This window comes from Homalodisca vitripennis, unplaced genomic scaffold (assembly GCF_021130785.1).
Source record: "Homalodisca vitripennis isolate AUS2020 unplaced genomic scaffold, UT_GWSS_2.1 ScUCBcl_211;HRSCAF=1642, whole genome shotgun sequence".
Lineage (NCBI taxonomy): Eukaryota > Metazoa > Arthropoda > Insecta > Hemiptera > Cicadellidae > Homalodisca > Homalodisca vitripennis.
Window position 1 is genome coordinate 112,955 of NW_025776331.1, and position 25,874 is coordinate 138,828.

The 25,874-nt window shown below is 32.0% G+C and overlaps 1 pseudogene; it reads right to left on the bottom strand.

The window, feature by feature from the left end:
- LOC124370470 overlaps positions 1–25,874 on the bottom strand; it is a 68,663-nt pseudogene that overhangs the window by 37,057 nt on the left and 5,732 nt on the right.

A 25,874-nucleotide genomic window follows, 5' to 3' on the forward strand; every position in this document is an offset into this window, starting at 1 on the left:
ATAAATATTAAATATTTTTAACATTTTATGAGGTTGGAGTGATTTTAGACTAATCATTTAAAATATAGAGTAAATAGGTTATTGACAATGATGTTTGCCTGGTGGACACGTGTATAGATGGATAGAGAGAGAAGGAAGAGTCCAGATCTGCCTGGGACCTACCTGTGAACTCGTCTTCCCATTCTAAACCCGGATTTAGATTGTACTCGTCTTGAAAGAGAACAAACACCAAAATAACAATCACCATCTGATAACTCAACAACTTAAACTACCCCTGCCTTGCCCTTCACCCTTTGCATCATCAGAGTGTAGCGAATTAATGATGTCTTTCTATGAATTTCATTAATGAAGAGGGATGGTTTGAAAATACAACAAGAACGTTATGAACATTTATAATTTACCATTGTTAAGCGAGACAAACATACTGAAAAGACAATATTCAGAGAATTAAAATCCACACTTTTGTAAAAACCTGTTACGAATCACTAAAAAACTACTGCTATCACTAACACATTATTACTAGTTACTAATAAATAGTTGCAAGATATAGTTTTAATAGATAATAGTTTTACAACACAAAAATGTGTTGTAAATCAATAATAAATTGCCTTGTCTTGCTAAAAAGTAGATTGGAAGAACTCACAAATTGATGTGAGAGTTATTTTATGTCACACAAAATTATTTTGAATCCATTATTGCCTATAAGACTGCACTAAAACCTGTGCATTAAACGAAAACCAAGAAAAAGGTTTAAATTTTTTTTGATAAGTTTGATTTAATAAATTAATAGATTTAATTTTATCATTCTAGAGTAGAAACATTTTTTATAACTTACCAGTAAATAAACATATTGAACCTATTGTAAGTATTAATTTTATAAACATCTCAGAGCATTATGTTTTTCAATAAAAGTAAATTGATTTTACTGTTCTCTCAAAATAAAATCCCTAAGTCCCTTCTAATCTTTGAGAAAATTACAAGATTAAACCAAGAAACCCCAAAGTACGCTAAGATTATCACAAACAATTTTTCAGCACAGACTAAAATCACCCGAGAGCTCTGATGACACAAAGGGTTCTTGCGTTTGCAAGCATTGCAGAGACCCACACACATTTCTCTATCTTAACATAGTCTAAAATGTCATTCAGGGATAAGTTTACATTCCGTTTTAGACCCTCACTGAAACAACCTGGCATAGAAGAGTAGCTAGAGCAAAACACTGCCAATGGATATTCACCACTGATAACCAACAAAAGTAATGTAACACTATATGTAAAAGTAAATTAGAACTAGACACAAGCCAAAAAGTAGCATTTTAAAACAGGAAACGCTTTAAAAATTGTTTGACTGTTTTGTTTGGTTCAATACCTAAATGAAGCTGAAAAACATTGAGTTATTTAATTGCTAAAAATATTTAATCCATTCTTATACTAATAAAGTTGTCACAAACAGGACCGTTAAAAGACGCAATTCTCATATAACAGCAGGCTAGCTCCAAAATAAGCAAAACGAATGCGGTCCATAACAGTAAAAATTTCCAAATATACCGACTCCCATTTTAGCAATAAGGTGAAAAGCAAATCACAAAAACAATGGAATGCTCACTTATCCCACAGCAGTGATGTTAATAAATTAGTCCAGTAGGCTATCCCAAGTTAGTACACTAACATTAGCTTCTATAGTCTTGTCACATTTCATAATTGTTTCCTTAGTATGGGTCAATCAACGTAAGATTACTTCAATAGCCAACCACTTTAACGATAAGTCGGTCCCATTTTATCGGAAGAGGTCAAGCCTCAGAACCAAGAGAATTCAGGTAAAACTTCAAAATAAAAATCTGCTTCCTAGATTTTTTAATGTACGCACCAGTTAAAATGGTGCAATCAATTTTGGGTTTCAAACATTTTTTATATTACGTTCACAGCCTTTTAATATAGCTTCCTAAAGTACAAGAGAAAGTGTAAATTTTGTTGTATCACCACATTAAATTGAAGGCATTCAAAGTAGGAAATATAGGCAATTTTTTATCAGGTTCAAATAAAAACAGCTGAAGATAAAAATGTGAATTTTGTACAGTGTTTTATTTATTTATAGGTTAAGAAAATTCTATCTTTTAATTCAACATACTTTAAGAGAATCGCATGTTTATCATACGTTCTTCAGAACAAAATTAAATGTTTTTACAAATAAAAATTTGAAGACTGTATCAGATTTACTTTTTGAGATGATTATAGAAATATTATTCCTAGGTGAATATTTTATTGTTTGATATTGAATAAATGAGGACAATTTTTCTGCCCATTAATGTGCAGATTACGTATCTAGCAAACCATTTGGATTGTTATTCATTCATAAACTTTGGAACTAACTAAAACTTCAGATGGACATTATAAACAAACCGCTACGAATTCATTTTTACCTGGTGGTTCATAGAAGTACAAAACAATACAATCGAAATGACTATTTTCGGCAAAAACATTTCAGACACTTTGTCTTGCAATTGGAATAAACAATCTGAAATGTGACAAGTGATGCATTATTAGTAAACTTTGTTATGGATGTTATTAATCGCAAAATCAATCACATGCAACAGAATTACAGATGCTACTCTACTAGCGACTAAGCTCTACAGGGGCAATATATACTCTACCAGAGAACACAGTGTTTACAAGATTTTATAAATTAATGGAATTAGTAAAACTCTAAATACAGGGCATCCAAAAACACGTGGACCGGATAAAAGTAGTTAAATGTGTGAAAATCATCATTAAATATTCCTTTAACCATTCAATCTGACTTCAGCAAACCTATTAACCTATTTTTGTGTTACTAATTTCAAAACTGTGATTAGAAGACAACAAATTAACTCGTAAGAATCTAACATCTGTCAGACTGAAAAGTAGAGTAAAAAAATTAAACAATTACTTCAGCTTTAAATCATTGCACTTTTCTCATATTAAATTTCAAGAAACGTTTGCATGGAAGACTTCAAGAAACATTTAAAACAGCCCAGTTAAAAACACCTTGCTACATAACTTTTTAAAACAGACTATAAATACCAGAACAAAGAAAATATGTGAATTGAAAATCTTCAAAAACATAAAGAACAACCCAGTTAAAGAAAGTTAAGAATAAAATTGTATGGTATACGCATGTTAGAATAAATAAAAAACTTTTGATGTAAAGTTTCATGAGGAATTATTCACTAACAATGTCCCCCAAACACAATGTTGTAAAAAATTGAATTACCTTCTTCAAATATTTTTAACCAATTAAAACAAAATAGAGACCATTAGTTTGAAAATATTAAATTATTTAACAAATTAGCTTACCAAATTATAAATATAATATAGCACTCTTAAAAGTTAGAATTAATAAAGATAGACAGAGATAGATTGTAATAATCAGATTTTTTAGTCTATATAAATATTACTTCAAAATTTACTGTTACAATTTTAAGTTAAATTCAAGGTATTTTCTTTCATTTAGTCAATAGTTAAACAACTTTATTCCATTAAAATTGTACAAGGTACAACGATTTGGAATCCTGAGGTTACCACTGAAACACTGTAAACCACAATGTATTGTTTTGATTAAATAAAAATATTCCTCTAGATTTTTCATGTAAGAGTTTTAAAGATACTGTAAACAAAAAAAGTTTTCACTGGTGACTGTCTTGACCAAATAAAATATTTCTTTCATATTCTTCATATCTTTTATCTCACAGTTAAACTGTAATATTATTTTAAGAGAGATACTCAACTCTAAACATGTTTTTCAGATTGTATATATTTTTAATCAACAATATGAAGAGTACACAGATAATTAAATAATGCAAGATAGAATATAAAGTAAAAGGAATATTTTTATTAATTTTCACACATTTTCCATATTTTTTGTTAATGTTTTTTATTCTACCAAAAATCAAAAACCATAAAATCACTATCCAAGTGTTTCACTATGCTACTAAGAAAGATCTGGGCAATATATTTTCGGACTCTGAAATAAAATAGTAATATTATTATTATCTCCAAAAACTGTAATCTGGCAGCCATGTTCAGTTATCTAAATAAAACAGGAACTAACTGACACAAATGTAGTTCCATTGTAATTAAAACCTAAACAATAAATAAGATTTTGGTACTTTGTTTGAAAAAAAACAGTATCAGATGATTTTCTGTTGATTTTAAAGAAATCATTGTTAAGACGATAAAATAGTCAAAAATGTTTAACAAAAATTTTTCAAATGTTACTAAGTACATTAATTTTTTTACAGTATATAATACATCTTTGTTGTGTTAATAGACTTTTGTTGTAAATGGTAGTTTGTTTCAGATGACATATAGGTATTTCTTTTTGTTTACCATTCAATTGATTAATAACTATTAAGATAAATATTTGTCTGCACCTTAATAGCTTTATTTTACTATTATTATATGTTTTAAAACGATATTTCATACTTTAATACCATGATTATGTTATATATAGTTAAAATCACTGTTTAAATTTAAAAAATGTAAATACTTCAAAGAGCTACTTGTACTTATATAAGAGTGTTTTATTTTAAAAGTGACATTATAATTTTTGTTATTTACTTATGTAAAAACACCATACATTAAGATATTATCTCTGTGTCATTTTTCATGTTTATGACTCAAGGTTTCAAACATATGATTGTATTATTTAATATTAACGACAACTTTTTACTAAAATTAAGTAATTCAACACAACATTTAAATAAAATATAACTGAACTCAATACAAATTTCAATCATCCAAATTAACTCTAATAACTTTAAAATGTTTAAATTAAATTAAAAATAGAATAATTAAGTCCTGTTTTGAGCAAATATTTGTTTGCTGAATCATTTTGTTTGACATTTTCAAACAATAAATAGCTGATAATTATTTTCCTTAGCATAAGTTACATACATAAATAATGGTAATTAATCCAGTCTATAAAACATAATCTAAATTCTCACCACCTAGCCCTGTTAGCAGGATTATACTTACAGTTTGTATAATTAACGATACAAAATTATGTATTTTTTACACTTTGACAAACTAATTAACAGTGCATTAAAAATACACATACCAGTGTATTAATACCTCAATAAACTTTATTTACAATCTTCATCCACCAGTCATGCTAATATTTAAAATAATAAAATATGTTATTGTTAAGTTTGAAAAAATATTACTTTACATTTTTTACTATAAAAATAATATAACTTTAAGAATTGTCATATTCAATCAACACATACAAAAATCAACATGAAGCCTAAGCACATCAGATTACTAACTAAACAAACAATAAAATCATTAAAAAAATTATAAAAAAGTAAATAAATTTAGACACAATACATTTACGTTGGAAACAAAACACAAACATGCAATAAATTACTAAATATGAAAAAGAGCTGGAAGAAATCAACAACTTACCGTAATATCCAAAAGCCTGGGCTGCTCCACAGGAAAACAAAACAATCGTTAATACGTTAAGAGACAAAATAGGAGAGAAAATAGAAGCTTAAACACATATAATAGAGCATATAGAAGGACATGTGAACATTCTAAGCTGCAATTGAAATTATTAGCATGTAGGCAAACAGAGAAAATTTAACTTTCAACTTTTCGTTTGCAAAGCTATCAAACTGCCTGTGTCTCAAGTATTTTTTTTCCATCAAAATCACAAACAAAAATATTTCAGTATTGAAAAATTGGACATGTTTCGAAAACATATATTTATGTGTGAATGTTATAGTTACTAGTATTATATTACGATATGTTTACAAAATTATCTACTGGAATTCGTTAGAATTTTAACAAAAATCAAATTAATTAATTTAATTTACTTAATAAAAATGCTGTATTTTGGTACCAGCATTTTGAGAATATTGTATATTCACTATTACCTGACTCAATTTAAATAATTATAGCTGAATTTCACATATTACACTTTAATTCTGTTAAAAACAAGTGGCATAGATGTTAGCTACTATATTGAAGAATAATACAATTGTTATTCATTCATTATTATAATGTTTTGTAACTTACTAACGTTTACTTTTTTTCATGCTCTTGGTTGTATAACTGAAAGAATTGAAAAATTCTCCAACTTACCATCTCAGTGCAATCCTAGGTCTGATTTTCATTTTAACAGACAATATTGTTAGTAAAAATATTAGAAAACTCAACTGGAAAAATACAGTGCACGAGCTTAAAAGCATTTTATTGGGCCTTGTAAACAAAACTTCTTATCATAAATGATAACCAAAAATTGAGCAATTTAGGAATGAAAAAAAAACATGCAGGCTACTAAAAAATTTAAAATATTTTAAAATTACATTCAGTGCTTTCAAGAAAAAGATCAAATGTATTTTGTAAGAAATCTAAATAGAAACTACATAAAGAGCATTATTGTAAAATGATAAAAAAGTAAAATAATTTGTATAGGTCAACATATTTTTATTATGAACAATATTGCCTGTATTAAAAGACCAGAATTGCACTGAGGTTTTATTCTCAATTTGAATAAACATTTAAAGCAATAGTAGTAAATTTTGTATATTTCGGATCATGAGATAGACAAAAATAAACTTTAGTTCTCAGTCTAGGTTGGCATTCACATAAACAAACATACACAAAATGCTAAATAATATTACTTTTAACATTACTACAAAAAAGTAACAAATTTATAAGACCATTTAATGGACATTATCAAAAACTACACCAAAACATTTATTAAATATTAAAAAATAATAGTTTAACGACTTTCCATAAATAAAGTATTTAAAAGCACTTTTAATTTTTTTTATTGAAAAGGTAAGTAATTCTTTTATTTACTTGTAATTATAACTAATTAACACTGCAACTTGTAAGTATAAAGTTGTCTTTTCATTGGTATAACATTCACATATAATGTAATGTTCTTTAACAAAAGTATGTTTATTTATGTGTATACTTAGTAATTATATATATATAAAAATTAATATATATATATATATATAATTATATTTATAAAGAAAGTAATATAATTACAGTACATCACATTCAATTTAATTCATGTTTCTGGTTAAAAAATAATTATTGGTTTATAATGATAACCATAATGGTAGTATCAAATTTTTAGACATTGATTTCTTCTACAACAAGTAAATATTTGTTATGTTATAGAAATATTTGCTATTGTAATACAAACAAAAATAGAGAATAGTGAATTATTTATAAATAATGCATTAAATAAAGCATTAGTGTTTATTTTGGAATAGAGCATTGTGTTAGAGATAAAGAAGTTTTTACTTTAAAATTCTATGTTGAGAAAATTTATACAGATGAAGCAAAGTAAAACTTTCAAAAAGATAAGTCTTTATTGCATATCTCTAATTAGATTAAGAAACATGGCTAAAATATCTACTATTTGTTTACTGTTATAAAAATAAAGATTAAGCTACAAAAAGAAACTAAACAAAGAAACTATGAGAGTAGTTCAAGATTAATTCCAAGAGATCTTTCTACTAAAGTAAATAACTTAAATTAAAATGTTAACTAATAGTAAATTAAACTAAAAGCAAAAATGCCATGCAACCACAACATGCCTATTAATTAAAAAACATTCTATTAATTAATCAATTTCAGATTTATGCATGCAAGAAACTAAGAGAAGGTGGAAAGCTCCTAACATATGCCGAGAGTGATTTCTCAAGGCCCAGTGTTAAGTAAAATTACTATTTATGCAGCAAAGCACTTCTTTTCTTACCTTTCATATAGACCAGTTAGGAGTGTTAAAATATCTCCTCACTGCTTGGAAATATTATTGTGTGTATCATCGGATATTAAATAATTAATTATTAGCTATGCAACTAATACCCAATACTTCCTTTAACGTTATTTAAAGGATATAATGTGATTTTTACGAAAAATTTTTAATTTAGGTAACAATACTATTTATTTTGAATAAATTTAGTGAACTTTTAGCATGTTTTAAGATAGAAATAGTTGAAGAGTAGGATAACTGTAAAAAATCAATAGTCCATCATTTTAAACATTTCTGTTACAATCAATTTCAAAATAAATATAAATCAAAATCAATCTATCTCTACTTTCAATTAGTTAACCTACCCCTTTTAAACTTGTTTCTTTAACTTAAAGTTTTTTTAACTTTAGAATATTTAGTTGAAAAATATGTTTCTTTATATTTTTATTACAATAGTAATGTGTAGTAAAATATAATTTATTGCTCTGGTTCAAAACAGTTTTATATGGATTCCAAGCGGACTGTTTAAGATAAACAAGTACATACTAGCCCAAATAAAGTTTCGATACAGCTCAAATTTGTTAACAGAGTAATTATTATTACTTATTGGTATAGTTTTAAGGAGATGTTCACTAAACTATACTGCTAAAATCATCATAAAAACTCTTTGTGACCACATATGAGACTTACAAACTTATATTAAATCCTGGAACATTCATTTTTGTTTTACTTGCATTTCCGTAATAGTGTTTCCAAAAGTATTGTGTCTTTCTAACATTAAAAATAGCTAACTCTGAAATATATACAGTCAATAATTTAGAAATCCGTGAAACCAAGTTTGAAGTATTTAATAATTTAATAATCTTAAAGCATTGAGAATATTTCTTAACCACCACTTTTCTGCTCCTTTGTATAATATAAACTACAGTGTAATGTTCAATTACTTTTCTTAAACAAAGTTAAGCAAAAGAGAAACTCAAGGAAGCATATTAAGCCTAATTGTTTGATGAACACTGTTCTATATTCTCACTGAAGTAACAGAGATTGATTTCGTGTTAACAACCAAAGTGTGTACAAATTAAAACCTTCTATGGTTGTAAGGTAAGTGAAGAATAAGGTGAAGCGCGCAGTTGAGGTGACAACGATGCCACTCTGTTATTTGATTTCAGTGCTACTTCAGACTTTAATAACAATCCAAATTTTAATTTTTTTCCAGTGGTTCAAACTGTGGCACAGTGGTTACAAACTAAGAATTATACCATGGAACGTTGAAACATCATCAAAACAAATGTGTCTACTGAAAGAAAGGTCATTCTATAACATTACAGTTACACAGTTGTTATTTAATTCATTCTTTTTCAACTTTATATTTTGCCAAGAGCTAGTACATTAACATTCAGGAACCCTATTACACCAACAATTGCAATTCAGTAACACAAAACAGTTAGTAAGTAACTCCAGAATCCATACAAAACGTTTTGATTTTTTTTTAAGATAATCTTTGTAGTATTTGAGTTTATAAACACTTTTATGACAACAGTTGTAAGATGAATGTTACTTCAATACAGTTTTGCTTTTGAAACTTATGATGTTATTTTTGGTATTCATAAATTTTTGTAATATCCCACACAAAACACTCAATTGTGGCCCCACCAACATCGTGTACAGTGAGGAACCGAAGCAGAGGAAGTAAGACAGAGTAATGAAGTGCGATAGAGAGAGAGTGAATGAGAGAAGCGAGATGGAACGACGAAACGCACCTTTCCGTGGCCTCCACCAGTCCTCAAAGTAGCCTTTAAGTGGAGAGGAGGAATCAGATCCTTTTAGTGGCATACACACACACCTTCCAACTCAACTTATCTGATCCATTCTACAATCCTTAAGCCATCCAATATATTATACCGATAGACTACAGTACGTGATCTTATTTGTTTGTGTGTCTGAGAAGTTATTATAATTAAATTATATGGAAGTTGTCCAAAAACATATTCCCATCGTCACCATAAACTTTGTTATGTGTAATTGAAAGTTAAAGGTTGATTTCATCAATGAAATCAGTGTTATAAATTAAACATTATTAGTTATAAAATTACTTTATTTCATAATTGATTTTGTTTTCACCCATTTACTGTAAATATTTAAGATTTTTTACAGAATAATTAATTAGTCATTAAGATAATTTTTGACAATGCTCATCTATAATAAAGTAGTTGGCTGGGTAAATATCAAAAACGATCTCAAATGACAGTCAGTTTTTCCCTAATTGAAGACGGGGGGGGGGGGGAGTTAGGTTGTTTAACAATCTTTAGTTTTGTGTTGTCCACCAACTTATCATACCTCTACTGTTTCCATAAAATCTCTAGTATAAATTCTTTTTTTGAAGTTTGATTTTGACAATAAAACAGGATGTGGATGAAATAGGATTTTTCCAGAAAATTGCCATCTTTCAGTGATACAAAAAAACACACTTTTTGTATCATTGAACGATGGCAAATGTCCAGGAAAATGTTGTTTAGTATTAATTGGCGGACACATTGAAAAAGAATAAGATTCAGCAGCCATAAAACATTTCTTCCATACCGAACTTCGTTTTCTTCATTTCATTATTTAATATCACAGTTATATTTTCTAATTTAATTGTATAAATTTGACTAATTCATTGAAACACAAGATAATTTTAAAATGGGTTCACAAAATATCAGACTTTTTTAAAGTGAATGGTGTTTGAAATTTTTACTTACTGTGTTTGTTATATGATGAGAGATTTTCCAAAACACGCTAACAAATGTTTACCACCCACTTCAACTAATTTATTATAAAGTTTTGCCAAAAATTAAATTGAAAGTGTTAAGGTCAAAAACAATATCCCACCTGAGAATATATCAATCAGAAACAAAAATTCAAATTTTGTTATGTTATTTGGTGTAAACTATCCTTGAATTGTAAAATATTTATTTTAGTTTTAATTATAAATATCTGTTAAAACATTTCCATATAATATAAAAAACACAACCATTGTAATGAAATTTTTAAAGCAAACATTAAAGATTAATTACATAACTAATAATAAAAATTAGAACGTTTATTATTATACTATACATTTTATATTTTTATTTGATTAACATGGCCTTGTAGCCTTAAAACGCACAAAAAAAGAAAACCTGCAAATCAATTAAAAACGCTAACCATAAAAATCCCAGAAGAACCAAGTAAGTTGAGTTGGTGATAAAATTAGTCCAGTTAGAATTAAAAATAGAAAATGGTGCTGAAAAATCAAAAACATCAGTTCACAACTAATTATTTATGAAAGCCACTGATTACAATAAAAACAAGGCAGGAGTGTGCCACACTATATGCTGTAAGAGGCTTCTTCACTAAGGTTGCATGCCAAATTTCAAGTCTATAGCTCATTTCATTCTCGAGATGTCCTGCGGATAGACAGACAGACAACCATACAGAGAGTTTACATTTGTGTAAATATGTCACGAGTTAAAATCTCGTACGATTAGACTGTTTGTTGACAAATTTATCTATTCCGCAATTTTCTTGTTGCCATCATGGTTAACCATGAGACCAATGTAAAAATATTCGCTAATGCTCAGCCAAATCTAAAGGAGTGACATGCACCATCCTCGCACTCAGTGTTCCTCATATAGAAATAAAGCTTCATGCAAAATTACATCTGTAAGTCAGTTCGTTTTCGAAATATCGTGAGGACAGACAGACAGACAGAAACAACATTTTTTCAGACACTCAAGTGATAGGCTTCGCTAATGCTCAGCAATAAGAGAAAAATTAATGCAAAGTTGATTTTATTTAATTTTTCAGCACCAAATTACAAGACTACTGAGATTAAAATCAAACTACAAAGAAACAAATAAAACTCATGAAACAAATCAGTTGTCATTTTGAAATTTTTCATAACTACTAAAAGAATCAACAATGTTAATTTATTCACAACCATGATTTAATTTATCAATTTACGATGTAAAATACATTTTTAAAACAAGACCCATCAAGGTAAAAATGACCAAAACATGGGATTTTGGTAAACAACAACTGACTGGTCCCACACAGTACACAAATACTTTAGCAGAGGACTGAAAAATTCATAGTAGCTAACTAAAGTAACACTCACAAGTACGTCTATTATAAAATATCAACATTGTTATAAACCATTGTATTAAGATTGATTAGTCAACAGCAAAAGAAAACAGTGAAGTTGGTGTAAATAGAGTAGTCAAGAGGTATATACATAGAATGGTCATTAAAAACTGATAATTTTGTTCCCACGGCTGGTGTACAAGAAAACTAGCAGGTACAGATATGTGATTAATCTGCTACTGTCATGACTACAGATGGCAATGTACTGTCATCACATGCTTAACAAACTAAAATTCTCTTTAAATTAAGGAAAACAAAAAATATGTTCATTTTTAGAACCATACAAACCTTTTTTTAGATCTTATGCCCACAAACAGGAGATGCTAGTGAGCATTTGCTTTCTTAAAATTGTTTGATAGTCACAGATTTTGAGAGAGAAAGCTTCTGGTGCATGTGCATGGTAAAACAAGTTCACTTTGGATCTGTTATAGTTTACAGATAGCACATTTTCTTGCTTCCTACCATGCAGTGCTGTGGAATGGAAATAGTAGTGTTTTGAATAACATTGTGAATTTGTTTGTAAAAATAGCATTACTCAGTGACTCACAGTTCTTTTAATAGTGAATTAGACAATGACGGTGTGAATGGTGATTCTGACACTGACCTTAACAATGAAGCCAATTCCGAGTAAAACCCCTTTTATCTCACTAGGCCCTACACTTACAAATATTCAGTTTGATAAACATAATGAAATCATAGTAAGAGCTCTGTGTGAGAGTAGACCATATATTACTTAATGATGACTTGTTGAAATATGCTTATTGTGTCTGATGCAGAAATGGTATCAGTCTACAACCCCTCTTAATTCCCACTTGACCAATAATTCTTCTGCCTACATCACTCAATAGACCAGATGTGAAAATTAAATTCCCATTCACAATTTTAAGACTCTGGTAAATATTACTAGGGTTTTGAAATAGATTAAATACTAATAAGAAATTATTACAGCTATAAAAATTACCAACCTTTACCAACGGTTACCAACCTTACAGTTAGTTGTACATGATTTTACTATACTTATCCACATACTAAGAAGACACCATTCAAAATTCATTCTTAAAACTAAAGAATTAACAATACAAGTTTACTTTGAAATATGCTGTTTTCTAAATAATAAATTCATTTTCATTATTTTCCATATTACTATAGCCTAGAACTGTAAATTGAATATTAACATTAACACATGCCTTCATCAAACCAACTAAGGTCGCGATGTATCATGTTGAATATTCGTGTGTGATAGACCTATCAAATATTATGTGTTCCGTTATTTATTTATTTATTCATTGTGTTTTGTGCTGTGTTCATACATTTTAAACAACGATGACTCCAGATGGATAATGCTCGCTTTAAATATTTATTGACATTAGAAGATGACTCACTAGAAGTCGAAACTAAAATATCCTTATGACTATTGTTTTGAACTGTTTGATTATTAATGTTAATAGTTTATTTTCATATTAACACACTCACTGCGACGCGGGCGGATCCGGCCGCGCCAGACGTCGCACCAGTGCGGAGCGGCCGGATCCGACCTCCTCTACTACTCTGTTCGTTGTAGCCAGTGCGAGCTCAGCTTTTGCTCAGAGACGGTGAATTTTTGTTAGCGTGGTGCGTAGCCATTATAGTACTGCAAACAAGTTACAGTTTTCGCGTTGGACATTTTTAAATTTAATCAATGTGTGTGTAATCCTAGTGTATGTTTTGACTGTGTGTGTTGTGATTATTGTACAGTTATTAGTGAATAAAAATAGATACAGTGTGAATGAACAAACTTCAATTAGGTTAGGTCTGTATGGAGTTTTAGCGGGACTTTCAGTGCGCTGTAGGGAGGGGGAGCGTGAGCCGGGCCAGGTTGTGCAACATTGTATAACTATTTTTCTCGTATTTTGTGCCTGACTGAGTGTTGGTATTTTGTTAGAATGGCATCCACTTCCAGAAATATTGACACTGATAATAATTCTGATAACAGTGACTTTGGAAATGATACTGACGAAACAAGTGCAGGTGAAAATAGCGATAACTCAGACGCTGAGGACGAAACCAGAGTCTATAAACCCAGTTTTGGTCTCCTAACACTGCAGGTCTGCGTGAGTTTCCCTTTACGGAGGAAAATCGGCTAAAAGTTCCTGTACCAGGTAACAACAAACCTATAGATTGGTTTTTTTTTTTAATGTTTGATACAATTCTTTTGGAGAACATCGTGAAAGAAACAAATAGATATGCCAGAGAAGTATTTTTTTAGACCAAATCTGCAGCCCAAATCCCGCATCAACAACTGGCGCAAAGATCTCACTGTGCAAGAACTAAAGATATTTATCGGAATTCTTTTTCACATGGGCACTGTACGTTGTAAAATAGGATAAACGAACTACTGGAAAACAAGCCGATTTTTTAATTTTGGTGTGGTGGTAAGAGAGCAGATGAGCCGTGACCGATTTCTGCTTATTCTAAGGTGCTTCCATTCTGCAGACAATGCCAAGAGTACTGACGACAGACTATATAAAGTTAGTTAGACTATTTTAATTCCAAGATGGATGCCTTGTATTATCCTTGCCGAGAAGCTTTCCCTTGACGAAGGCATGATCGTCTGGAGAGGAAGACTCGTTTTCCAACAGTATATCAAAGGAAAACGTCATAAGTACGGGATCAAGGTATATTCTCTATATGAGCCCCATGGATTAGCAGTAAGATTGACAATCTACACAGGCTCGGATGGTGAGCTATCAGGCCATGGACATGCGACAAAAGTAGTACTTCATCTAATGAGGGGAAAAACTAAACAATGGCCATGCTCTCTTTATGGATAACTACTATAACAGTTTTCCTCTGGCATCAGAACTTCTGTCTCAGAAAACGTACTGCACTGGTACATTGCGGCTTGATAGAAAATATTTACCACACGAGGTGAAGAATGCAAAACTAAAGAAAGGAGAGACAATCGCAGCATATGCGGAAGGGGTAATGGTAGCAAAATGGAAGGACCGAAGAGTTGTTGCATACCTCTCAACAGAGTTTGAAAATACAATGGCAGTAATCGATCAACAGAAGGCAAGTACAGAGAGAAAAGCCCTTGCCAATATTGCAGTACAATGCAAATATGAAAGGGGTAGACAGAAATGACCAACTCATGTCTTATTACCCAATGGAACACAAGTCATTGAGGTGGTACAAGAAAGTGTTCATACACTTTATCCAGATGGTAATGGTCAATGCATATAAACTTCATAATTTTGACAATGAGGACTCAAATCTTAGTTTGTATGACTTTCGCCTTGAAGTAGTAGGGGCCCTCCTTCCTGAAAAAACAGCAAGCAGTTCCGGTCCGCCCCCCGAGAAAAATCCGACGCATGTGCTATCAAAGACCAACAAAAGAGATGCTAATGGAGTCATATCAGGGTCCGCTGTAGAGTATGATGCCTCGAGGAAGGAAGAAAAAATTCCAAGTCAATATATTTTTGTGCTCAGTGCCCTGGCAAACCAGCCTTGTGCCCAGTTGGGTGCTACGAAAAATACCATGCACCAAAGTAAAGAAGAACGTGTCCGAAGGCCTTGTAAATTTAGTGATAGTTATAGTAAAAGTGTAAATAAAACACGTTTTCAAACAGTGTATGCAAAAAACTGCCAAAGTCGTGCGCGCCATGTCCCGCGCGGGTGCTGCGCGGCCGGATCCGACCGCTCACTTGTGACGTCACAACCACCAAGCCAAATGCACTTGAGAGGCTGAAAAACTTCATATTGAGGCTTCTATACGTCTATGGTAAGTAATCACACTACAATAAATTTTCAGCACTGCTAAAAGTATTAATATTTTTTTTTCAGCAGTCAATGTGTTAAATGATTTTTTTAACCTCCTCCTGATTATTTACAATTGACACCTGAAGTACTAAAACACATTGAAGTAAGTGTAATACTATTATTAACAAAAAGATTCAAAACTAGGGTGTTATTGAATTATAAAAAATTAGTATTCATGTTAGTAACAGTCAATCTGTTGAATCATCACTATTTCATTTTTTGTAATACAAAACCTGTACATATGATGTGATCAGTTTACATCAAAAGATCAGTTTCTGTCCTGCTTACGAATGCCATAAATAAATTATTATTTTAAACTTATCACATAATCAATACCCAAGTTGAACTTTTTACTCCTGAAGTAGCATTGTTTTCATTTTATTTTCTGTAATATTAACCAAATCAATGAATTGATCAAATGGTGATTTAAATACCATTTCTACATACCAGTATCTATGCCATCTACTATAATAGTGTGTTTTTTAACACTTACAATTAGTGAAATGAAATTTGGAAATTATTTGTGTGTCAACAAAAACAGGTTTTATGCATATCCAAAATTGTGAAATGTAGATTACATAAGTTTTATTTCTAAATGGTTTATTTTCATTGGGAAATGTTCGGAATGACATTTTCATTAATTACCTGTCAAAACTCCAACAGAGTTATCAAACAACATGTTTGAAAATCTGATTTAAGACAATAAAAGTTAAGTAAAGACAATATAAAGTAAAGAGTTTATGATCATATATAATTTCTATCATTCAAATCTTAATTTAGCACAACCTTATAGTATCATCATTACAATTAGTTTTCTTTCAACTATCCTTCACTATTTCATAGCATTGAGTCAAATGATAAAGGAAATTAAACAAAGTACAGAGACATCTTAAAACCGAAGAGATGCAAATTTTAAATTTCTATAGTACTCAGTAAACGATTGTAACAATTGCTTACATAACTCATTGTTAGACCCCTTATTACATTAAGCCGCTGAGTTGAGGAGCTGATATTGAGTTACACTGCTAAGAATCAAACTACAGTGGCTAGCAGTGCAAACACTTATATAGGACGATTTCATAATGCGCCATACTATAACCTTTCATTTATTGTATTCATTTTGTGAAATCAAAACCCACTCAAGTGCTGATAGAACACAAAATTACGTTATTATTTTGAAGACTACTTCTAGTTACAACCAACTTCACTTCAACAAATAAAAAATTAAAAGATTTAGAAAAATAAAATGAATGAGTAATCAGCCATGTTGAAAGGCTTGTATTACTTTTAATGACATGGATGGATTGTTAAACTATTTTAACCCTTTACGGTTGAAGTGACCCAATTGTGCAGTTTGAGACTCACAGCTTAAGTGAACCGCACCACCCATTTTGTTACGACTCACATAATAGTTTTATTTATTTTGTATCTGTTAATTTTATTTATAAGTAAAAATAATGGAGGAAACTAGTCTTCCTCTAGTCTTCTTCTGCTAGTCCCAAAGGGTCTGGACAACTGTCTTGTCAAACCAACAAAATAAAGTCCAAAGTGTCTGAAATCCTGTTATTATTTCTAATAATCTGAATTGATGATAATAAACTTTAAACAAAGAATGTAAACAGAACTTATTCAGAACATAATTTGGGAGATTTCAATGTAAAATATCTCCAAAATACTGGTTAAACATAACAATTTTGGCTGTCAATTTACAATGGTAGGAGGCAGAAATAAATTTTTTAATACAAAAGTTACTTATCTCTAAGACTCTTCATTAGATGAGTAGAGCACATAAGATAACGTGGTATTTAAAAATGATTAGCTATAGGGCTGTTAGTGTTCTAAAAATTTGAAAATTTATTTTTCGGACTTAATGCTTGAAACACAGTTATGAGGACAATCATTTTAAGTTATTTATTTAAAAAATACTGAACAAATTCTGAACTCAACATGCACATTGAATTAACCCTTCCACCATATCTAAGTCATGTGTTTAAGCCAATAGTTTCAAAACCTATTGAATATCTCAATCTATTTAGATATCTGAAATAACTTAGTACTATAATTGAATTAATTCATAATTAAATTCTTCAAAATTTGTTATTTTGGCATTTGATGCACTTTTGTACACCAAAACCAGTGTCATTGTGGCACTTAAACGGCTAAGCAAAAACAAACAACATTGGTTTGTAGAACTTGCCGGGTAGAAAGCGAGAGGACAAAATGAAGTGGTGCCTTCAAATTCTAGACAGAAAAGCATTGCAATTAATTTGAGCAGAGCCTAAAATGACTGTATCATCCAAACACTGGTCCTTTCAAACGCAGAGGATTAATAATGTTCAGTTTCGTCCAATCCATGTCATCAGTTTATAATAAACACCCATACAACACAACTTATTTTATCCTTTGCACATTTTTGGGTCTAACTTAGATGACTTAGTTTAATCGATGAAAGTATTATCGTAAAAATATAACTTAATTTAACCAAGAACCGTAACCTGATACACAGTCATATATATTTAACCATCTAAATGAACATAAGTGTAAAATTGTTTTAATGATTGATCTGTAACCACAAAAATTCATAGGGTTTCGATCTCTTCAAACAAAATTAACGTAAGCAGATATGGTAAGATAAAATATTGAACATTGGAGCCCCAAAACGAGAGCATTTTTATATGAAATGCAAGTGAATAATTATTTCATTTCATTTCACCAACTAAGACAGGTTAGGGTTCTCAGACACCACTAGTGACAGGACACCTACCGTCTCGCTCGTTGGTTGCTGCCGTTGTCTGCGTCTGCTTCGTGTAGGTCACCATCTCCCGGGGTGGGATACTGGTCGACTGCACGCTCACCACACTCAGCTGGGGTTTCTTGCGACTGGATCACCCACAGTTTTGTTATACGGTTATTGTGTATTTCACAAAGGTCATCATATTCATATAGCATATCGCTTTGATTGAACTAAACAATTTGTCTCAGAGCTAAAACTGACTTGGTTGGAACACCCAAACATGTAGGTCAATAAGCTTAAGTAGAATATTGTTGGTTAACCAGCAGGCTTACCTTAGGCTTATCTTCTAGGGTCTTCTGATTGAAAGAATACAAAATTTTACAAATAACTAGAAACTTCCAATTGCACTGCAATTCTTCTCAACCAGTAGAGAACATTCTCATTATCTGTTCACTTTGATATTGGCTTTACTAACCAAACTGAAAAGCCAACTAGAATGTTCTCTACTGGTTAAGAAATATTGCACTGCAATCGATCATTTCTAATTATGTGTAAAAGATGTATACTGTTATGTGTTTTTTTTTCATCAGTGGACCCTAGAAGATAGTATTCAAAGTAACCCTGCAAATTTTCCTATCAACTAACAACAATTCATGGCTTTCATCCCTATTAATTCTAACCTAAACTAAGTTAAGTTTTGCTAAAATTTGGGAAAGAAGGAGCTTTGATTTGAACTTTAATTCTACTACTTCTTACCTCTACAACTGTTAAACTTTTATACAATCGTTTTCTTGTGTAAACCTTCCCTTGCAGGTTTAAAGAACTGACGACAAGAACTGTGTAGATGTAGTGTTATTGTATGTTATTATAGTACAATGTGTTACATATACTCAGTGAAAGTGCAACCTCTTTGTTTCCGCAATTTGGCAATACTGTACACTTCAAATACAATGTCCATGTGGTCAACAAAGTCCCCAGTTGGTACAAATACTCCATTTATGGTTTTTACGTCTCTATGTTCCCTCCTCTCAAACTTCTTATGTTACTACAAACTTATACAAATTAATATCGCATATAGTTAATTCCATTACTTCTTACTTAAAATGAGAACACTGTGCATAAAGTTAGTTATACAGCAACAAACATCGACATATACAAAGGCAGGGAGGAAGAGTAACAAACAGAATGGTGCTTGTTGACAACATCACTTTCAGGACAACAAATTGCATTATTTTTCTTGATCTTTCTAAAAAAGTGAATGAAAAATTAAACAAGTAAAAATGTAGAAAAGAAAGAGGTATGAAAAGATTGACAACCCAATCCAAACACCTATGTGTGGGTGAAATAGTCTAACCAACTTTAAGAAAAACTAGTGTAACTTACCCGGCCGTGTAGATGGGAACAGTGTTGGTCAGACTGGTATCAGGTGTGGCATTGTTGCTATTGTGTTCAGGAGTTCCTGTTGACGTGACGCTCGGAAGACTTGACAGCACATCTAGAATAACGGAGTGTGATAAAGCAGAGTTCCTGGATTATAGCTCTGCGTGACTTAGCACAGGCATTTATAGCATATCTGTCAGTGTGCTACTGTATTGGCTTGTGTAAGATGTACATGAAATGTGTGGGTGTGTACTACTGTAAAATTCAAAAATATACTTTGAATTTTCAATGGAAGAACGAAAACTAGTTCCAAATTGTATTCTTGAAATGCACATAAAAATTCAAAATTAATAAAATAATAATAATATAATAACAGAATAACACAAAAAAGACAAATGAATACTGAAAAACTTTTAAATGCTGTTATTTATTTCTTATATGGCTTAAGCAACTACTTTTGTATTATGTTTACTTTAGCCATGTTACTTAAAAGAATCTAACACCACTTTTAACAATTTCTTAAAACAGAATACTTTTATTTCCAGAAAGAATATTTAGGCAGTCACAAACCAGATAATTGCACAAAATTATTAAAGTATTTTAATTTTAGGTTGTATCTTTATTAGCCCATCAAATCAAATCAAACAGGTTTCTTTATTAACATTTTCTTGGAGAAAAGTAATAGAGTCAGATTATTTACATACATCAGCAAATATAAAAGCATTGGTTATGGATGTTCTGTTGTTGCGTTATTCCTCCAGTCAAGGAACTCCTTCACAGAATAGATTGATTGTTGCAGCAGCCAATTTTTTGTTAGCAGTCTTCAGGTTTCTTACGGGTAGGGTCTTCAAATGGTCAGGAAGCATGTTGAACAACATAGTGCCTTTGTATGAGGGCTTTTTTTTCGTAAAGGCTGAGGTGATGAGAGTCCAGAAGAAAGTTGTGTCTGTTTCTGGTGTTGTAGTGGTGTTGGTTTGCCAGTCTTGTTTGGTTAGATGTGACAGCGTGCATGATGGTCTCGAGAATATACAAGTGCCACTACAGTCAGGATTTTTTGCTCCTTAAAAGCTTCTTTGCAACTCTCACGACAGTTCAGACCTGTGAGGGCTCTGATCGCTCTCTTTTGTACAACCAGCACTCTATGTAAGTTCTGGGCTGTTGTTCCACCCCAGGCCACCAAGCCATACCTCAAGTGCGGACTCATAACAAGGCAAAGTATGCGATCTTTGCTGTTTGAGAGTCACCTATTTGGTTCATTCTTCTAATGACGTATACACTGCTGCTCAGTTTTTTAATAAGATGGTCTACGTGGGGTGTCCATGAGAGAGTGCTGTCGATGGTTATGCCAAGATATTTGGTTGAGTCAGCAATGGATAGCTGTGGAAGAGGGTCATAGTTGTTTTCTGGATGCAGTGAAAATTAATTGCTGTGTTTTCCTTTCATTCAAAGCCAAATCATTCCTGCCACAGTATTGCTTTGTCATTTCAAAGGCAATGAAACTGAGAATGTCGAGTTGGTCTTTATTTCTGTTGGCAAGAATGAGGGCCGTGTCATCTGCGTAGGAGACTGTTTGGCAGAAGTTGTGCAGGAAGTCAGGGAGGTCATTTGTTAACAGTATGAAGAGGATCGGTCCAAGCACCGACCCCTGGGGTACACCTCTTTTCATTTTCCAATGGTTTAGATTTAACTTTGATGATCGAGTTTTTTACTCTTGCAGGTTAATTCAACCATCTGTTTACGGTTAGTTAAGTAAGTGTTAAACCATTTTGCCTCTTTGCCTGTTACGCCAAGGGTGTGTAGTTTTTCCAATATCAGACTGTGCCCTAAAGCAGTCAAAGGCCTTTGCTTAGGTCCAATAATATAGTGGTGGCTATGGATCCGTTTTCAAGGTGGTCTATCACAGTTTCCACGAGTTGTACAATGGCTGAGGTGGTTGATCTGCCTGGGAGAAATCCATGCTGTCTTGGAGTCAGGAGATTGTTACCTTTAAGATGATCAAGTAGTCTTGTTAATACGACTTTTTCCAAGATTTTAGAGAGAGTAGGGTACCAGTGAGATGGGCCTGTAGCTGCTGATGTCTGTAATTTCTCCATTTTTATATTTTGGATACACCTTTGATGTTTTGAGACCTGATGGGAATGTTCCTTCTTCGAAGGATTTGTTTTATAATGTCTACTATTGGTTCAATAAGTTCAGCTTTGCAAGACTTGATGAGTTTGGCTGAGACTTCATCCTCACCTGCTGAAGTTTTAGGCTTGAAAGAGTCTATGATGGCACTGACTTCTCTTGGGGTCAGTTTTGGTGAGTTTTAGTTTTGCAAGTACTGTCTCGGGTTGGTTTACAGGAACTACTGGTAAAGGAGTGTTAGCTCTATGCTCTTGGAGGGTTTTTTTTCTGCTACTGTTGTGAAATACTTGTTAAAATGGTCAGCTATTTTAAGTGGGTCGGTTTATTTTTTCATTGTGGATTGTAAGAGTTTCTATAGTGTTGTGAATATTTTTCCTCTTCCGTTCCTGATTAATGATTGCCCACAGTGCTTCTTGATTTGTTATCCGCGTCTGCAATGAAAGCGGAGTTTTGTTGTCTCCGGAGTGTCTTTAACTTAAGATCATAGGCTTTTTTCTTAGTTGCTGTGTCTTGTTTGTGAGCTGGAAGGCCTGTGAGTATTTGTTTGCTTAGAGCAGCCAAGTAAGCCTTCTTAAGCTCCTCACTCTCGGCGTCCAGCCAGGGCTTCGTTGAACGTCTTCTCTGTCTAACCTACTGAGTATGGACAAGCTGTGTTAATGGCTTTGCTGAAGGATATTCTGGAAAATGTGATAAGAGTCGTCAACATTTTGCTTTTTGTATTACTTTGGTCCAGTCTTGATCTGCTAGTAGCATTTTTAATTTGTCTAGAGTTCTAGAGTTGATACGACGTTGTTTAGATGGAGGAATTACATTGCAATTTATTGTCATGTCAATAGTACAGACTTGAGCTGTATGATCTGACAGACCTGTAGTCAAAAACTTTAAAGTCAACTTCATTTTCACTTAGGTTAGTGCAGATGATTGTCAATGGAAGTCCGGCTGGTCGGTGTCATTCTTGTAGCTGGTAGATTCAGTCTTACTATATCATAAGCGAGCAATGCCTCTTCTAGTTTCTTTTTTTGCTCATCGTCTCTGAGGCTGTCAACGTTAATATCACCCATGATGATGATTGCCTGGTTCGATGTTAGTGCCTCGTCTAGTTCAGCTGTCAATATTTCAATAGCATCATCAAGCTTGCTGCTTGGTGGTCTATACACACCCAGGATTAGAAGACAGCTTCTATTGGTTATCAGTTTGTAGTGGCTTACTTCACAAATAAGTTCTGTAATCTGGTCAGAGGTTTTTTACCAGAGAGAACTGATCTTCCAGCTCTTGTTTGAACGTATGCTATCACCCCGCCTTTTCTGTGTTTTTTTTCCCTGGTGAAGCCTCCCAGAGTAGCATATCCTGGTATCCTACAAGCAATTAACATTTTCCTTGGTTTAGGCCATGTTGTTCTGTGAGAACCAGTAGGTCGGTGTCTGTGCTGTACAGAAAGTGGGTAAGTCTGTCAATTTTGTTTACAAGGCCATTGATGTTTTGGTGAGATACTTTAAGTTGCTTGTATGCCTGTACGTGAGATTGTTTGCTGGGAGACACGAGTTTACAAAGGTCCTGGATTTGAATGTTTGTTTGAGTTTGGACATCTTTCTTGGGTATAGGTCTAAAAAATGCTTATATGTTGATGTACTTGGTCATACCCATTTTGGCTTTGGTGGAGAATGATCGTTTGGGAAATGAACCTGTGCTTCTGTGATTATATAATTATTGTTGTGAGCAGGGGGGAGTGAGATGTGGTTTGATTGGGTGGAAGAATGTGGAGGTCTTTTGAATTATTCAGTTCTTGAGGATGATTCAGTGTCACACAGGGGTCATTCAGATTTTGTACTGAGTTTCGGCCGGCTCCATTATTTGCCATGAGTGACTTTTCAGGTGAGTCTCCGATTATATGAGAATCTTTCAATTTCTGTACTTTGCAGTGAGACATTAAGAAAATTCTGAGGTAACATCGATCTAGGAAACCGGGAGGAATCAGTGTTTCTGGGTGGGGGAAGATAACAAACTAAGGAGCATAGGTTACAAGGAGGGGATATCAAAGTTTCCAACATTCACGTGACAATTTGAGCTGGATAGATTTACCAACTGCAATTAAAAGTAATTTAGGAGTTTTTCTGTACTTTTTCTGTGTATCACCATCACAATTTCTACCTCCATGGTTAATTTTATTTATTGCCTTTCTTTTGTTATTTCAGTTCTGTTTGCTACTGCCCAACTTATCTAGGCATCTCGACATTGCTTTCCCTGATAAGTTAGATTTGGTTGCGTAGTCATTTACAGAAAGAGTCTTTGTCATTCTCTCTCCTTTGTGGTGTTAGTGAGTGATATTATTCTGCAAATTCGATGTAAAATTTAATGTTGTTAGCATGCTATATTACTTAACAGAAAAGACGTTATGTTGTTTTCTTTTATTTCATAATGTGAATTCTAAATCTTTGTGTATTTCTAAGGTAGTAGTTAGCCGCCATTACCCTGCTATGAAGAATAATATGATTAGGTGACTTGTAATACTTTTAGTTCTCAAGCATTAGTGGCAAGTCTTTTAGAATTTTATATTTTACTGATCAGTACTATCTTAATGGATGTTTATGTTTGTCATCTTCAGTGCTGCCCATGCAACTACCAGGTCTCTTTACAAGATTTTTATAAATGTTTGGCCTCTAAAAAATTTCATTTTTTTTGCTTTTTAAGCAATTCCTTCTTAAATATATATATATATATATATATATATATATATATATATATATATATATATTGTGAAGTGGCTAATGTAAATGTTTGCCCTACTTGCTTTGCCCTATACTCTAACTAAACTGTGAGTAATTTTGATTCAAGGATGAATTTACAACAATACTACTGTGTAAATCTAACATCCTATGTACTTTATCTTTGATGTTCAAAATTATACATGGTCTAGACAATTTAAAGTTTTTTGAAGTTCTCAAATGACAGTTTAATTTCTTATCTTGGAAGGCCAATATATAATTTCTGTTTTGTTGGATTTTATAACCTAATCCATTTTATATTATTTTATCACTTTCCTGTTAATAATCACCAACAAAGCTATTTTAAGGTTTATTTAAAGGTTTCATATACATTTTTATTAATGAAAAACAGTTAAAGAGGAATTCAGCAATACTTCTAAAAACACTTCATGCATTAGAATTAGTCTGTATAGAATGTATCTGAACACACACAAATAATTTTCGAGACATAATATTTCATTTTTAGTTCATTTCAAAATTACATTATTTTGGATTATTTTGAAGCTAGAGCTCTCCAAAGTTTGAAAATTTAACTGCAACTACTTTATATCTGCAGTTTGGCAACAATGGAAAATGGAAACCGTTCTATTCCTTCTCTGTGGTTCATGAAGTGCCCAGTGGGCAAAGAAATATTCTGTCCATGTTCTGACTTCATGTCCTGAGCATCTTCATGACAAGAAGAAGAGGACTGATCTTCCAGTTTGACACAGGTAGTCTGTTCTTCATACCTGAGCAATGCATTGATTCCAAACAGATTAAGCGAAAACTCTATAACAAGGAATTTACAAATATGTAACCAGCGTAAGGTAAAGGTGTGATTATTTCCCAGAAATACCAAAATATAACACATTATTGCATAGTTTGGGTACATTGGCTGGAGGAAATGAATATAAAGGCTACATGAAAATTGTGGAAGATGTGGCAACTGTACAAGGCATTCAAGGACAGGAATTTTGGTGATGCTCTACAAGAGTTACTAACCGAAAGTTTATCACTTGTGCTTTATCAATGACCAAAAGGAGAACTGCTGAAAAATGCCCGCCACCACAAAATAAGATCCCTGATTGTGAGAAAATAAAATTAAAAATTTAAGCGATGAAGGATATAATATGAAATTGCAAAAAAAAAACTAATCAATAACAAGAATTTTCGCA